Source organism: Antechinus flavipes, chromosome 4, assembly GCF_016432865.1.
Source record: "Antechinus flavipes isolate AdamAnt ecotype Samford, QLD, Australia chromosome 4, AdamAnt_v2, whole genome shotgun sequence".
Classification (NCBI taxonomy): domain Eukaryota; kingdom Metazoa; phylum Chordata; class Mammalia; order Dasyuromorphia; family Dasyuridae; genus Antechinus; species Antechinus flavipes.
In genome coordinates this window covers 468,037,752-468,052,696 of record NC_067401.1, presented here as the reverse complement: position 1 = coordinate 468,052,696, position 14,945 = coordinate 468,037,752, and the positions used below count along the sequence as shown (strand labels likewise).

The 14,945-nt window shown below is 41.0% G+C and overlaps 1 long non-coding RNA gene across 1 annotated transcript; it reads left to right on the top strand.

Moving 5' to 3' along the window:
• Positions 1 to 842: 842 nt before the first annotated feature.
• On the top strand, positions 843 to 9,498 carry LOC127563246 (uncharacterized). Its single transcript, XR_007953935.1, has 3 exons — positions 843 to 2,097; positions 2,697 to 3,073; positions 8,210 to 9,498. It is a non-coding gene; the product is annotated as an uncharacterized LOC127563246 (long non-coding RNA).
• Positions 9,499 to 14,945: the final 5,447 nt, after the last annotated feature.

Here is a 14,945-nt window from a genome sequence, read left to right as displayed (position 1 = left end):
GCCCGGCCTTGGACTTGGCCTTCCCCTGCACCCACTAACCTCTGACTACTTTCCCCGATGGGGAGCTCCCTACCTACAAGGCGGCTCCACTCCTGCTTTTGTCACGGTTCCCATTCAACATGTCACCTGCAAAGAGGGATAGTTTTATTTCCTCATTGCCTCTTCTCATTCCTTTTGTTTCTTTTTCTTATTGCTAAAGTCTAGTACGATGTTGAATAATCATGGTGATAATGAGCATCCTTGTTTCTCCCCTGATCTTACTGGGAATGTTCTTCCAACATGATTCATAAAGTGTATTAAAAATAAATAAACTTACTACAATTAAACAAACAAGCAGACAAAAAAGATTCCCCTTCAGTTTGAGCCTGCATTCGTTAAGCACCTACTTTGCGCAAAGCACTCGTGTATGTGGTGCTGGGGGTGCAAAGGAAAGCAAACAGTCCAGTTCCCGGCCCTGGAGGCCCTGCTGCGGGGTGTCTGCTGGAAGATCATTAAGGACACATTGAACCACACCAGAATGAGGAGAACAATAGCCCCTTTCTCCCAGGAGTGTTAGGAAGAACCAATGAGATCATATCTGTAAAGTCTAGCACGTAGTAGGTGGTTAATCGATGCTTGTTTCCTTCCTTTTGTTTTTATATAAGTGCTAGTTATCATCCTCATCATCATCACTATTATTATTATCATTATTACTATTTCTTACCTGGGAGTTCTTTGTCGATGTGTAGTAGAAATTAAGTTGTACATGTATAATATTATATATTTTATATTATTTATTTTATAACATTTATATTATTTATTTATGTTATGTATATATTAGATTGCTTGCAGTCTTGGGGAGAGAGGGAGGGAGGTAAGAGGGGAGGGAGAACAAATTTGGAACACTAAGTCTTACAAATATAAATATTGAGAAGTATCTTTACATGTACGTGGAAAAATAAAATATTATTAAAAATAAGAGTTACAGAACCAAAATGATAAAAAGCAAAAAAAAAAAAAAAAAAAAAAAAAAGAAATAGATCTGAGACCAGAGATTATTTTGCTCAAGATTTTGTGTTTCTAGGACTGAACCATAATGTCTTCCCCAGTTTAAAATAAATACTCTCTTAATAAATCAACGAAGGGGGAAAGCTCCTGAGGCAGCTGAAGTGAGGGATAAGTCTTGGGCCGGATGGGGGAGAGGGAAGCTGGCTTTGTCATGACCTCTGTGATTCGGTGCGTCCCTTCATATCTCCAGGCCTCAGTTTCCCCGTTTGTAAGATGGAAGAGTTGAGTTAGATGATTTAAAGGTCCTCTTTGGCGTGAGACCCCGGATTCTTTGCTCTAAGGCAGGGCTATTTGTCTCTCTCTTCCTGTGCTGTCTCTCTGTCAGGCATTGTGGGGAAGCTGATGCCCTTCTCCAAGTCTTGCTTCTACCTGAATTCCAACTTGCAGGAATTTTAGTTAATTTATTAATTTAGTGAAATAATTAGTTAATTAATTAATTTAGTTAAAGGTGAATGATGAGAAAGATGTGACTGAAGTTACTGGCTCCCCTAATATCTCTATTATAGATATGGTGGGAGCCGGGTGGGAAGCCCCAGCTCGAAGGCTGCTTCCTCTTGATTTTTCCCTGTGGTCCGAGGTCCCCTCTGACCTTAACCCACCGGCTCTGAGGCCGTCTGACGCTGACCCTCCCTCTGTCAGTCATTGATTTCGCCCCGCCCGTGGGGTGCCGCTTCTCGCTGCACCCTAACAGGGCAGGTAGTTTTCATCCATATAAGGCCTTTCCTGGAAGTAGTTTGTGTAAACAGAGCGACAGGTTTGCACCTTCCAGTAACGGGTGGCTCCCGGCTCATTCGACGCCTGATGGCGGTGGGTGTGGGAGCTGCCCGGCCGGGCGTTTTGCAAGAGGGTTGCGAGAGCTCCGTGGGAGGGCTCAGCACGCGTGGGAACGCGGAAGGGCTCCCGTCCGACCGACCGTGTGACCAAAGTCACTGCCAAGTCCATGCAGCTGATCCTGAGATCTCAGTGAGGACGTGAAATAAAAATCGAGCCCAGGCATCCTTTTCATATCCAAACTGGGCAGGTTCAGATTGGTGGCTGAGGATGGCAGAGGTGGGGGGAGCTTAGAACAGGGGGTGTCAGGGCTGGGAGGGAGCTTAGAACAGAGGATGTCAGGTGGGAGGGAGCTTAGAACAGGGGCGTCAGGGCTGGGAAAGAGCCTAGAACAGGGGATGTCATTGCTGGGAGGGAGCTTAGAACAGGGGACGTCAGGGCTGGGAAAGCCTAGAACAGGGGATGTCATTGCTGGGAGGGAGCTTAGAACAGGGGCATCAGGGCTGGGAGAGAGCTTAGAACAGGGGATGTCAGAGAGGGATTTTAGAACAAAGATTGTAACAGGCTGGGGGGGACCTGGGAGCACAGCCTGTTCGGTCTGCTACCGTGTCTTTATTTTGTAGATGTGGGTTCTAAGTCAGACAGGGCACGGCGAGTGCCCAGAGCCGGGCGGTGAGTTCGTGGCAGATGCAGAAGGAGCCCCACTGCAGCCCAGGCGCTCGGGGCCCTTTCTCCCCCCCCCTTCAGGAGCAGGACTCCCCTCTCCGAGCCGGCCTCCTGTGAGGTCTGGCTCTAGGTGGTTTTCCCAGGAGCGGGCTCTGGCTGATAGGACTTCCATTGTGGTTGATGAACAGTAAACAGAGTGATTCAACTTTTAGGAATTCCAGCAGCAAAGGGGATTCTGGGGATAAAAACGAAACTGAAATGGAGGAAACCGTGGCCGTTTGATCCCTCGGGAGGCCGGAAAGTGAGAGGCAGGACGGACACACATTGTCCTGAGCATCTGTGCCCCTGCTTCCAAGGAGCCGGCCGGGTGGAATTCCCCCATTTCCACAAGCACGCCCCGAGCGCCTTCCACTTGTCCAGCTGGAAGGGAGCTGAGGGCAAGGGCTCCGAGAACCTGAGCCTCGGGAGACTCCCTGCAGCCCGGCCTGGAACACTCGGACAAAAGGGTTAGACTAAGGATCATCAGCTAGAACGGACCCCAGAGGCCGTCCAGTCCGGTCTCCTATTTTACAGATGAGGGAGCAAGAAGGTGAGATGGCTAAAGTCCTCTAGGATCAGAACCTCAAGTCAGGAAGAATTACAGTTACATGGGTAATGTGGGGCAAGTCCTTTCACCTCTGTTTGCCTCAATTTCCTTATCTGTAAAATGGGTGTAATCATGGCACTTATCTCCCCGAGTTGTTGTGAACATCAAATGAGACAATAATCGTTTGTATAGTATCTGACACATAGTAAGCGCTATCTAAAGGTGAGCAATTACTGTTACTATTATAAGTGGGAGTAAGTAGCCCAGGAGGGATTTAACCCAAATCCGAGCTTTGAGCATCGTACCTCCCATAGAACTCAGAAGTAGGAGGGATCTTAGAACATAGAAGATAAGAAATGGGTCACCTAAGGTCACCTGTCTCAGCTTCTTCATGTTACTTAGAAGGATTCCAAGAATGGAATCAGCTGGCTCAGGGTCCCACAGATTGTAAGTTCCCCAAGGGCAGGGACTGTTTTGCTTTTGTCTTTCTATTCTAGCACAGTACCTGGCACACAGTAGGTGCTTAATTAATGTTTATTGAGTACTAAGATCTTTCAGCTTCCAAACTGTTGTCCTGTCACTCTGTGATTATTGGGATTTTTGAAATAGATGGTTTGAGGTTGTAGTCAAAATGGACTCCAATACTGAGTCACACACAACTGAGGGTGACAGTTTTTTCCCCTTTCCTGACTCATTCGGACCCTCTGTCAAACATGTACATGATTGGGGTTCCTGATGGGAAGAGTGTTCCAGCTCACTGCTGCAGCTATGAGCCAACATCCATCCTTGGGGCCTCCAATTACCAGTTTAGATTCACCCAATTTCTAGTCCTGACCAGGAAACTTCCCCCATTTCAGTCTGATATTGATAAGTAACTCGGTGGATTCGTCCTTGCCATTCAATTCAATTTTTAATGTCCCCTCCCACATCTGGCAGCCATAACCTGTTCTCAATCAAGGCCATGTTGAAGGTAGTAGCCTTGTTTAGATTTCAGTTCCTTATAGATAAATGAGTGGATTATATTATGACATCTCTAAATCTCTTTCAGAGATAAGATTTAATGTTCTGTCTTTGAATACCGTGCTTTGTGTTCTTTGTCCCAATAGTCTGCCTTGTAAGGACCCTCCCAGTTCTAACATTACTAAGTTTTGAGATCCCTTTTAAGGCTCGTGTTGTATGTCCCATTTTCCTCCCAATCTCAAGTTCTAAATCTGCATTTTTTATTTTAACACTATGATCCAAAGGTCCCCCACAGTTCTCAAACTCATGGAACCCCATGAGTTCCAAGCTCATAGCCAACGTTCACATTCTGTATTTTAAAAACCTCTTCCAGACTGTAGTCTATAGATTAAAATTTTAAAAGTCTATATTCTATATTCTATAGATTAAAATTCACATATTCCAATGTTCCCCCAAGTTACCACTTGTTTCAAGCTTCCTTCCAGCTCTCACATTCTATGTTATAACATTTTATGTTGGAAGCTTCCTCCCAATTGTTGAATTCTAACATTTTGGGCTCTAAAGTCCCCACTCAGGGATCTGCCGGTAAATGTTTAACAACAGTATTTCTGGGGAGAAAAGTATGTACAACACATATCTGTGTTATTAGCTTCTCCTTCAATTTCTTTACTTTAAACAATCAACAAATTAAGCTTTGATTTATAAGGTTTACTGATTTCTAAGATAGAAAAGCTCACATTAAAAATTTAAGAAGCAGTTCTCTTTTGGGGGCTGGAATGAGCCAGCTGTAGCTCACCATTGCCCCAATTAAAGACTAACATTCTGTATTTGAACATCCTCACTTCTAAGATTTATCTCCTGTGAGCCCAACATCCTCATAATTTGCAATGAAGGCAAGAATGAACTCCTTATATTACCAGTTCTTTCCCAGCCCTGGGAAAATTGGGTTCTCTTTGAATGTTTTATTAGTGTTCCCATCATATGTGCTTAAATATAACATCTGCTGGAGGTAGAGGCATTTTATTAATAATAATGATAGGTACTGCCTCTGAGCATCCCAGGCTGGGCTGTAGCTTTCCCAGAAGAAAGTTAAAACTTACTGCATTATCACTTAGTCATTTCAAAAAAAAACATCTTCTGCCTCCAGCATCTTCAGCCAAAGGCATTGAATTCCCCATCCTTCCCCACCCCCACCCCTGGGGTGATAACTCTTGCTGTAAATGACTAAACCAATTAAATATAAAATATGCTTCTTCCCTAGGTTGGAAACTAAAACAGTCATGGTCATTCCAAAAATGTTGTGGTCATTTCCAGATTGAATGCTTTTTTTGGTTGGTCATTTCCATATTTATTTTTTATTTATTTATTTATTTATTTATTTTTGTGTGTGTGTGTTTATTTTCAGATTGAATGATTTTTTAAAAAAGAGACTTATTGGACAAGATTTTGAAGAGTTAATGTTGAAGAATTATCCATGCATATGTTTTGAAAAATAAAAAGCTTTAATTAAAAAAAAAAGAATAAATAATAAATAGCAGAGTCAAAAAAAGAGACTTAGTTGGGTGTAGAAAGCAAGAAGTAATAATACTAATAAGAGAGCAGAAATGAAAATACCCATTGGGAAGGCATCCTGAAGAAACAATGAATGAGGAAGGGGTAGAGGGGAGTGTATATTGATATTGATCTGGGAGTCAGAAGTTCAAATCCTGATCTGGATTAGGAGCTGTATGAGCAAGCCAAATCCCTTCTCTATGCCTCAATATTTTCATTTGTGAAATGGAAGACTTGGTCAATGGTTTGTAAGATTCTTTCCAACTCTAGGCCAGTGTTCCTATGTTTCTTGAAGGCCTCGTGTTATACTGGAAAGAGTTTGCCTTGGAATGGGGAGATGTGGGTTGAATTTCCAGCTTTGACTCTTACTGGATGAGTGACCATGGGCAAGGTATCCTCTTGGTCTCTGTTTGCTCACCTGTTAAATGCCTATAAAAATGTTTGCTCTATGTACTTTACAGGGGAAGTTGTGGATTCCTCCTCTCTAGAGATCTTCAGGCAAAAGCTGGATGGCCGCTTGTTTTCTGGGCTCTAGGCGGGGGAATCCTTCTTAGGACTGCTTGACCTTCATGGCTTCTTGGGTTTCTTCCAGCTCGAGGTTCTGGGTTTGTTTACACGAGGAGAATAAATCTCCAATCCTTGACTCTGAGTCCAGTGTTCTTGTCACTGTACTGTACTCCAACATTACTGACTCTGTAGTAACTTACGGGGTAGCAGGATCATATATATGTTAAAATAGGTCTACATGAAAATGTGCATCCATAAATGCACAGATTTTTAATGTCACCATAACAAGAAAAACATGGCAAACTCATCTCCAAAGAGAGCACTCCAAGATGACAGAGGGGTGTATTGTAGACTCAGGGAGCCTGAGCTTATTACAAAGATGAACTTTGATGGAATAATATAGAAGACTCCATTCCAGTGATATAGGTTTGGAGAAGGAGCTGAACCAATCATGAAGCCTAAATTAGGAAAGACATATGGGCAGCCCATGGTGAAGGATCATAATGGGAGAAGGGGATTAGCAGACAGGACTTAGGGAGATGATAGGGAGCATAAGGAGGAAGGGCTTACTGTCAAGGTACCCCATTCCAATCTGAGACAGCATGAGTTATTGGGAAGTTGCAATTTAAAGGAAATACAGTGTAATGCAGAGAACCAGACCTGAAGTGAGGAGACTTGGGTTGTGATTCTGATTTGTGGGCTATGTAACATCTCTCAGTTTCAGTGTTCCCAGCTACAAAAATGGGGATAATCCTTGTATTTCTTACAGTGATATCTCTGGGGAGTCAATGTGGAAGAGTGGAAAGAACATGAAAGTCAAGAAGCTCAGGATCTGAGTTCTATTAATTTTTCTTTTGATCAGTTACCCTATTTGGGTTTTCTTGATAAAGGTACTAGAGTTGTTTGCTCTCTCCTCATTTTGCAACTCATTTTACAAATGAAGAAAGGGAGAATAATAGGACACTGCTAGTGAGTACCTAAGGTTGATCCACCCGACTTCAAGAATACCTCTATGTTAAGCAAGTCACTTCCTCTCTGTAGGCCTCAGATGCCTCCTCTGTAAAATGAGAAAATTGGACTAGATAATTTCACAGGCTTCTTCTAGCTTTAAACCTATTATATGTGTAAATGATTCTGTAAATGATAAAGTGCTCCATAAAGCTGGGCTGTTGTTGGAATCTTTACAACTCATTGGAGTTCACAAGTATGGGATAAGAGAGAGAGAGAAAGAGAGAGAGAGAGAGAGAGAGAGAGAGAGAGAGATTATGGGTTTCTCCCATAGTGTTCTCTGGCCCCAAGAGCTTCAAGGGAAGTGTGAATTCACAAAGTTACACGGTTAACTTTGTGAACTCCCATACTTGTGAATTCCAATGAGTTGTAAAGATTCCACAGTTAACTTTGTGAACTTCCATACTTGTGAACTCCAATGAGTTGTAGAGATTCCAACAGGCTGTTATTATCTGGATCTTTTTACATGTTGTCTTATTATTTTATCATCTATGCATTTATGATGGAGGATCACAATGAGTGACAAAAGTCCATTTTCACGGTTCTTTGTCACCATCAGTGTTGACGTATCACAAAACAAGATGTCATTGGTGCGGTCACTAAGTAAATGGCTTTGTATGACCTTGGACAAACAACTTCCTTCCTTCCTTCCTTCCTTCCTTCCTTCCTTCTTTCTTTCTTTCTTTCTTTCTTTCTTTCTTTCTTTCTTTCTTTCTTTCTTTCTTTCTTTCTTTCTTTCTTTCTTCCTTTCTTGGTTGGGAGAACAGCAATGGGTTCACATAAAAGCATCATCAAGTTCATCCTCATTTTTCAAATAAGTCCAAAAAAGGAACTTGTTGGGGCAGCTAGATGGAACAGTAGATAGAATATGGGCCCTGAGTTCCATTCCCAACCAATGACCCTGTATTTATCTCACTCTTATTTATATATACTTACACCTCGCCTTGTACTTATTTGTATATTTCTTGTATAATCGTTGACAGATAGCAGCTGCTTAATAAATGGTTATTGTTGGATTAATTTAACCTCTCTACATCTCAGTTTCCTCACCTGTAAAATATAGGTATTGACTCATATTTCTTTCAGTTCTAAATCTGAGCTGTTTCCCCACAGGATAGCCCTAAGTTTTCTCTTCATGGGAAACAGCAAATCTGAAGGTCAAAAGAATCCCAGAGGTCATTTGGTCTGACCTGACAGAGGGCCCTGTCTGCTCCATCCCTAAGAAGAGGCTTTCCAGATCCTACTTCCAGAGAAGCTGTTTCCTCCTGAGCCAGCCGGAAGTTTCCTCCCTCTCAGGAAGTTTATCAGACTTCCATCTCTCTCCCCGAATCTTGTCTTCAGTGCTTCTGGTTGTGCTCTCTGGGGTTAAGTAGAATGAAGTTCATGCATCCTTCTGTGGGACAGCCTTGCAAATGTGGAAGAGAATGATTACGGCCCACTCTCCCCTCAAACATCCAACCTATCCACGTAGAATATCGGAGCTGAAAGAGATCTTAAATCCCTCAAAAAGCTTTTCTTTCTAGGATTTCTGCTATAGGAGCTGAGGACTCAAAGACACTTGTGTGGCTAAGCCCTGGGTAAAGAAAAAGAGGCAAAAGACAGTACCTGGTTTCAAGGTGAAATGGCAGTCTGAAAGTCGCTGCAATTCCCCACCCTTTGGCAGGCCCCAGTGCTTAGCCTGGCACCTTGTAAGTGAGCTAGCAATTGTACCAATGGTTATTACTTGTAAAGTGCCTACTATGTGTCAGACACTGGGCTTTATAAATATATATCATTGGATCATCATAGCAATCCTGGGAGGTAGGTGCTGTTATTGTCCCCTGTTTCCAGCTGAGAAGACCGAGGCGAACAGAGGTTAATCAACTTGATCGGCAGAGTTTCTGATGATGGTCCGGTTCTTGGACAAAAGTCACCATACTTCTTGGGGGAGTCTCCTCACTTTTCTTGTCACGATCACAGTTAGCGATTGGGAAAAACCCTGAGCATATATGAGTTAATAATTGTTGTTATTAAAACTGATATAGTAGATCACTGGTTCAAAGATTTAAGTTCTACCTATTGGCTGTGAGACCCTGACCAAGTCCTTTCCCAGTGCTCTTGTTAATTCCCTGAGATTATAAATTGCAGAAATTGGCCTGTTTTGGTTGAGGTGATTTCTTCACCTGGTAGCTAACACAGGTCCTTTCCCCAATCTTTAGAGATTTTTAACCTTGGCTCCAGGGATTCCCCAAAGAGAGGGAGATTTTAACAAGTCTGGGATCTTGGATGTGATTGGGATGGTGATGGCTATCTCTCTTCTCTACCCTCAAGCCCCCGCCCCAGTCTGAAAAAAAAGCATCCGGGATCTAGAGCATTTTGGGGTGGATGTTACATAATCGATATTATACCTTCGTTAAGACAGTCCTCCAAACTCGTCTTGGTTTACTTCGTGTAATTACAGGGGCTAAGTCCGCAAAGTAAAATGGACCTTCCAAAGGGGCAATTTTAAGTCTTTCTTTAGACCCGAGGGTGGGGGCCAAGGGCTCAAGGCATAATGGGATATACAATCAGGGCTGACCTAGGGTGCAATTACATTAGAAGGGAACTGGGTATTTGCTCTTTCTTTGCCTTTCATTTACAAAACAAACCTGAGGGTACCTGAGAGCTGGGAATGGAGAGAGAGAGTGCTCTGGGGAACTTTCGCTATCAAACTGCCAGCTGGCTGCAACCATGGACAGGGTCTCTTAAGGAGCAGCCCGGCCTTAAAGAAAAATAATTCTCCCTACTCCCCCAAGTCTATCTACTGTTCCATCACAGGGGCCACTGCCTTAGTGACATAATGGGCACAAACACATACTAATAGGGAACAGAAGATGTGGGTTTTAATGAGAGCCAGGACACAAATAAAAAGTCTTCTGCTTGGTATTTATATCTTTCTTTTTTTCTTTCTTCCTTCCTTCCTTCCTTCCTTCCTTCCTTCCTTCCTTCCTTCCTTCCTTCCTTCCTTCCTTCCTTCCTTCCTTCCTTCCTTCCTTCCTTCCTTCCTCCCTTCCTTCCTTCCTCCCTTCTTTTCTTTCTTTCTTTCTTTCTTTCTTTCTTTCTTTTTTTCTTTCTTTCTTTCTTTCTTTCTTTCTTCCTTCCTGCCTTCCTTCCTTCCTTCCTTCCTTCCTTCCTTCCTTCCTTCCTTCCTTCCTTCCTTTCTTAGTCGTGTTCAACTCTTTGTTAATCCAATTGGGGTTTTCTTGGCAAATATTTTGAAATGGGTTACCAATTACTTCTCCAGCTCATTTTACCAAGGAGGAACTGAGGCAAATAGAGATAAGTGACTTACCCAGGGTCACACAGCAAGATAGCATTTGAGGCTGCATTTGAACTCTGGGAAGATTTATCTTCTTGATTCTCAGGCCCAGCACTCTATCAATTGTATCACTTAGCATGGTGCACAATAGGTACTTATACAGTTATCCCTTCCACATTACAGGGTTAGGGATGTAGGGCCACCTCAATCTGGAAAATCATGTAAAATTTTTGTCCTTCTTTTCATACCTCAGAGGAAGACTGAATTATTATGCTGTTAAATGATAAAATATATTGATTTTAGCAATATTGTACTTATGTTTTATGTATTTGTGAGTTTCTAAATCTTTCCTGTGTTATCTTTGGCTTCTACAAAATTCCCTTTGAATTTCTATTTAATTTCTAATACTGACCCATGATATGTCAAAATCACAGTGGGGAAAGTTACAATGTGAAAGGGATAATTGCACATGCTTATTGACAGACTGGTTAAGGACAAGCAGAACAGGTAATCATTTGGTATTTGAGTTATAGATGAAGTTTATAGGATTTTAGAATTCCAAGTTTTGTAGGGAATAAGTGACTCCAAGTCCAGTCTATTTCTGGAAAAAAAATCCTCACTTTAACAACAAGGAATTTTCTGACCTTTGTTTGAATCCTTCCAGTGAAGGGGAGCTCATTATCTCTCCAAACAGTCCATTCTACTTTCAGATAGCTTGAATTATTAGGAAGTTCAAAATAAAATTTATCTCTAGATAGCTTTTTTCTTTGGGGCCAAGCAAAACAAATTGTATCTTTTCCCCTATTCTACATATCAGTCCTGGAATATTTGAAGACAGCTATTATGTCTTTATTATGTATTTTTTCCCCATCTGGGGCTACAAATCCCATTTTTATCGGCTAATCCTTATAGGGTAAGAAGCTCAGGCAGAGACCATATCAGTGTAACTGTTTTAGACTACCTCAGGAAGTTTTTATCACCATAGACTCCCTTTATATCAGAAGACTGACCCCCAGTCAATGAGGAAATATAAAATATTGCCAAGAAACACAATATACCCAGGGAAGGGGGTATCACGATCACACATTTAGGTTTTCTGTCTATGTTCCTAGGGTCTTGTCTTTTGGGAGAAATATATGGTTGTTGTCCTTCAAAGAGGACCAAAATGACATCATTATGGCCGAGTCGAGTTACAGTGTGTCTGAATGGTTGATCCGACCAATATGAGCTTGGAAGGCTCTGCCACAGGCTGGACACAAAAGTTCCTGTGAACATTTGGGATAGCTTCTCTGATCTTGTACATATCGTGTGTCCTATGGGCTAATTCAGTTCTTCAGTTCTGCTTTGATCAGAGAGCACAGCACATTCTCTGGCGAGGGCAAGCCATGCTGGGTGTTCCTGTACTGATGTGTCTTAGAAGAACATGTCTATATCAGAGAAGTTTTCCAAGGGTCTCTACAAATAACTATAGTCCTTCTGAATCCTGATACTTCTGAAGGATGTTACCCTCCTTTTAATTACCTTATAATTTCTCTGTCTCTTTCTGTCTCTCTCTCTGTCTATCTCTCTCCCCTCTCTATTAATTATGTTTTCAATATATTCCCTTTTCCCATAGAATGTAACTCCTTGAGGGCAGACACTGTTTTTGACTTTCTTTGCATTCAGTGCTTAGTACAGTTCCCAATACATATTAAGCACTTCCTTCTTGAATGAATATTTGCTGGAGCCTGAATGGTATTTCAGTGGCATTTGAAGTGGCTATGAAGCGGTCAGTGTCTGACCGACAATGACTTATAAGGGCCAATTTTCTTCCTTTTTCAGTCCCCTGTCCTAACATCATCCTCCTGCTGTAGGCAGGACACAGCTCTGTTCTCAAGTGGTTTGGTGCTGTCCACTTCCCTGGTGCTGCCTCACCTTACATAGTTTTCAGCCTTCTTGCCGCCCCCTGGCCAGGGTGCTGACATGGGATACACATCAGGGTGGGATTTGGGGTGGGGGATATAATAGGGCCCTTTTAGATGACACTATTGATAAAAACAAGTGTTTTTAATGTCAAAATAATTTATCCACAAGTCTAGTAGTAATTTTTTGATAAGTCAAGTGACCCTCCAATAAAATCCTTAGTCCTTCATTTAGGTCTCCTTGATGAGCAAATGGTTAATGACTATTTTTTCTTAAATGTCGTATGTGAGGGTCAGCCTACCTTAGTATGGAGAGACCTAAGTCTAAAAGGTTTTACAACAGATGATTATTTTCATCCTTTTTTTTTTTTTTAGGGTAATGTCCCCGTAGCAACTCACCAGCTACTTATGTAGACAGGGAGAAATTACAATCTCCATTGTTTGAAGAAACTTCCTCTGAAATTATAAATCCCACAAGTACTAAAGTAATAGAATAGGGTCTGGTCTTGTGGATTTCATTTGGTATAGAAGATTCTTAGATCAGTGCAAATGCTCACCTTCTCTGCAAGATCTTGGACAATTTCCTGGAGCAACGAGAAGGCAAATGACTTGCCCACAGGTAAACTGATGGAATGTGTCATACACGGTATCTGAATCAGTATCCAAGTACTTGCCTCCAAAGACAGCTTTCTGTTCCCACTGCCTCTCATTGAACCAATAATTGACAACAACAATAATTAATAATAATATGTTTTAGTATTTCCACATTCTCTCCAGCCGACTTCTGACCCTGGAGGTATGACCTTTTCTACTTTTTATTACTAGTAATAATAAATAATACATTTTTATAAATAATAATAAATAAAATAATAAATAATAAAAGCTAATCTTGTGTAGTGTTTATTATATTCTGTATTCTGCTAAGCACTTTTCCAATAGAATTACAGCAACTCTGGGAAGTAGGTGCTCTTATCCTTATTTTAAAGATAAGGAAAATGAGGCAAATGGAGCTTAAACCACTTACCTACGGTCACATAGCTAACCATTGTCTGAGGTCAGATTTGAACCCAGATCTTCCTGATTGTAAGTCCAGCACTCTATCCTCTGACTTCAAGAAGTCAACAAGATGCATTAAGCACTTACTATGCTTCAGGCACTGTTCTAAGCATTGTGATATGAACAGAAGCAACATTTAAATTCAGTTCAATCCAATTAACATTTATTAAGTACCTACCCCATGCCATGCACTGTGCTAAGCCCTGGGAATGCAGATAAAAAAAAGAAACACAATCCCTGAAAAGGACTTACAATCTTATTTTTTTAAATAGTATATTATTTTTCCAATTATATGGTTTTCAACTTTCATTTTTGCAAAATATTGAGTTCCATTTCCCCCCTTCCAGCCCTCTTCTCTAAACAATCTGGTATAGGTTATATGTATACTTTCATTTTTAACACATTTCCATGAATCATGTTGGGAAAGAAAAATCAGAATAAAAGAAAAAAACCACAAGAAAGAAAAGAATAAAACAAAAGGAAAAAAGGTGAAAATAGTATGCCTCAACCAACATAGTTCTTTTTCTGAATGTGAATGGCATTCCCAAGCAAAGTTTATCGGAAGCCCCTTGAATCACTGAATTGTAGAGAAGAGACAAGTCTGTCATAGTTGATCATCACACAGTCTTGCTGTTGGTATGTGAAAGTTTTCTTGGTTCTGCTCACTTCACTCAGCAGCAGTTCATGTAAGTCTTTTCAGACCTTTTTTTTTTTTTTTTAAATCAGCCTGCTCATTTCTTATACAATGATGATATCCCATTATATTCATATACCATAACTTATTCAGCCATTCCCCAGCTGATGGGCATTCAATCAGTTCCAGTTCCTTGACATTACAAGAAGGGCTGCCACAAACATTTTTGCACATGTGGGTCTTTTCCCCTCTTTTAAGATCTCTTTGGGATACAGATTCAGTAAAGACACTGTGGTATCAAAGGATGTGCACAATTTTATAGCCCTTTGGGCATAGTTCCAAATTGTGATCCAGGATGGCAGGATCAGCTCATAACACTACAAACAATTCATTAGTGTCCCACTTTCCCCCCATTCCCTCTATCATTTATCATTATCTTTTCTTTTCATCTTAGCCAGTCTGATAGGTGGGGGTCAGGTGGTACCTCAGAATTGTTTTAATTTGCATTTTTCTAATATTGATTTAGAGCATTTTTTAAATAAGACTATAAGTGACTTTAATTTCTTCACCTGAAAATTGTCTGTTCATATCTCTTGATCATTTATCAATTGGGGAATGACTTGTATTCTTATAAATTGGACCCTTTTCTCCATATGTTTTAGAAGTGAAGCCTTTATCAGAACACTGGCTATAAAAATTGTTTCCTAGTTTTTTGGCTTCCTTTCTAGTCTTAGTTGCGTTGTTTTTGTTTGTGTGAAACCTTTTAGATTTAATATAATCAAAATTATCCATTTTGCATTTAATAATATTCTTTATTTATTGTTTGGTCATAAATTATTCCCTTTCCCAAGGGTCTGACAGATCCTTTGTTCTTCTAATTTGCTTATAGTATCATCCTTTATGTCTAAATCTTGGTATAGGGTGTGAAATGTTGATTTATGCCTAGTTTCTGCCATTCAATTTTCCAGTGTTCTCAACACT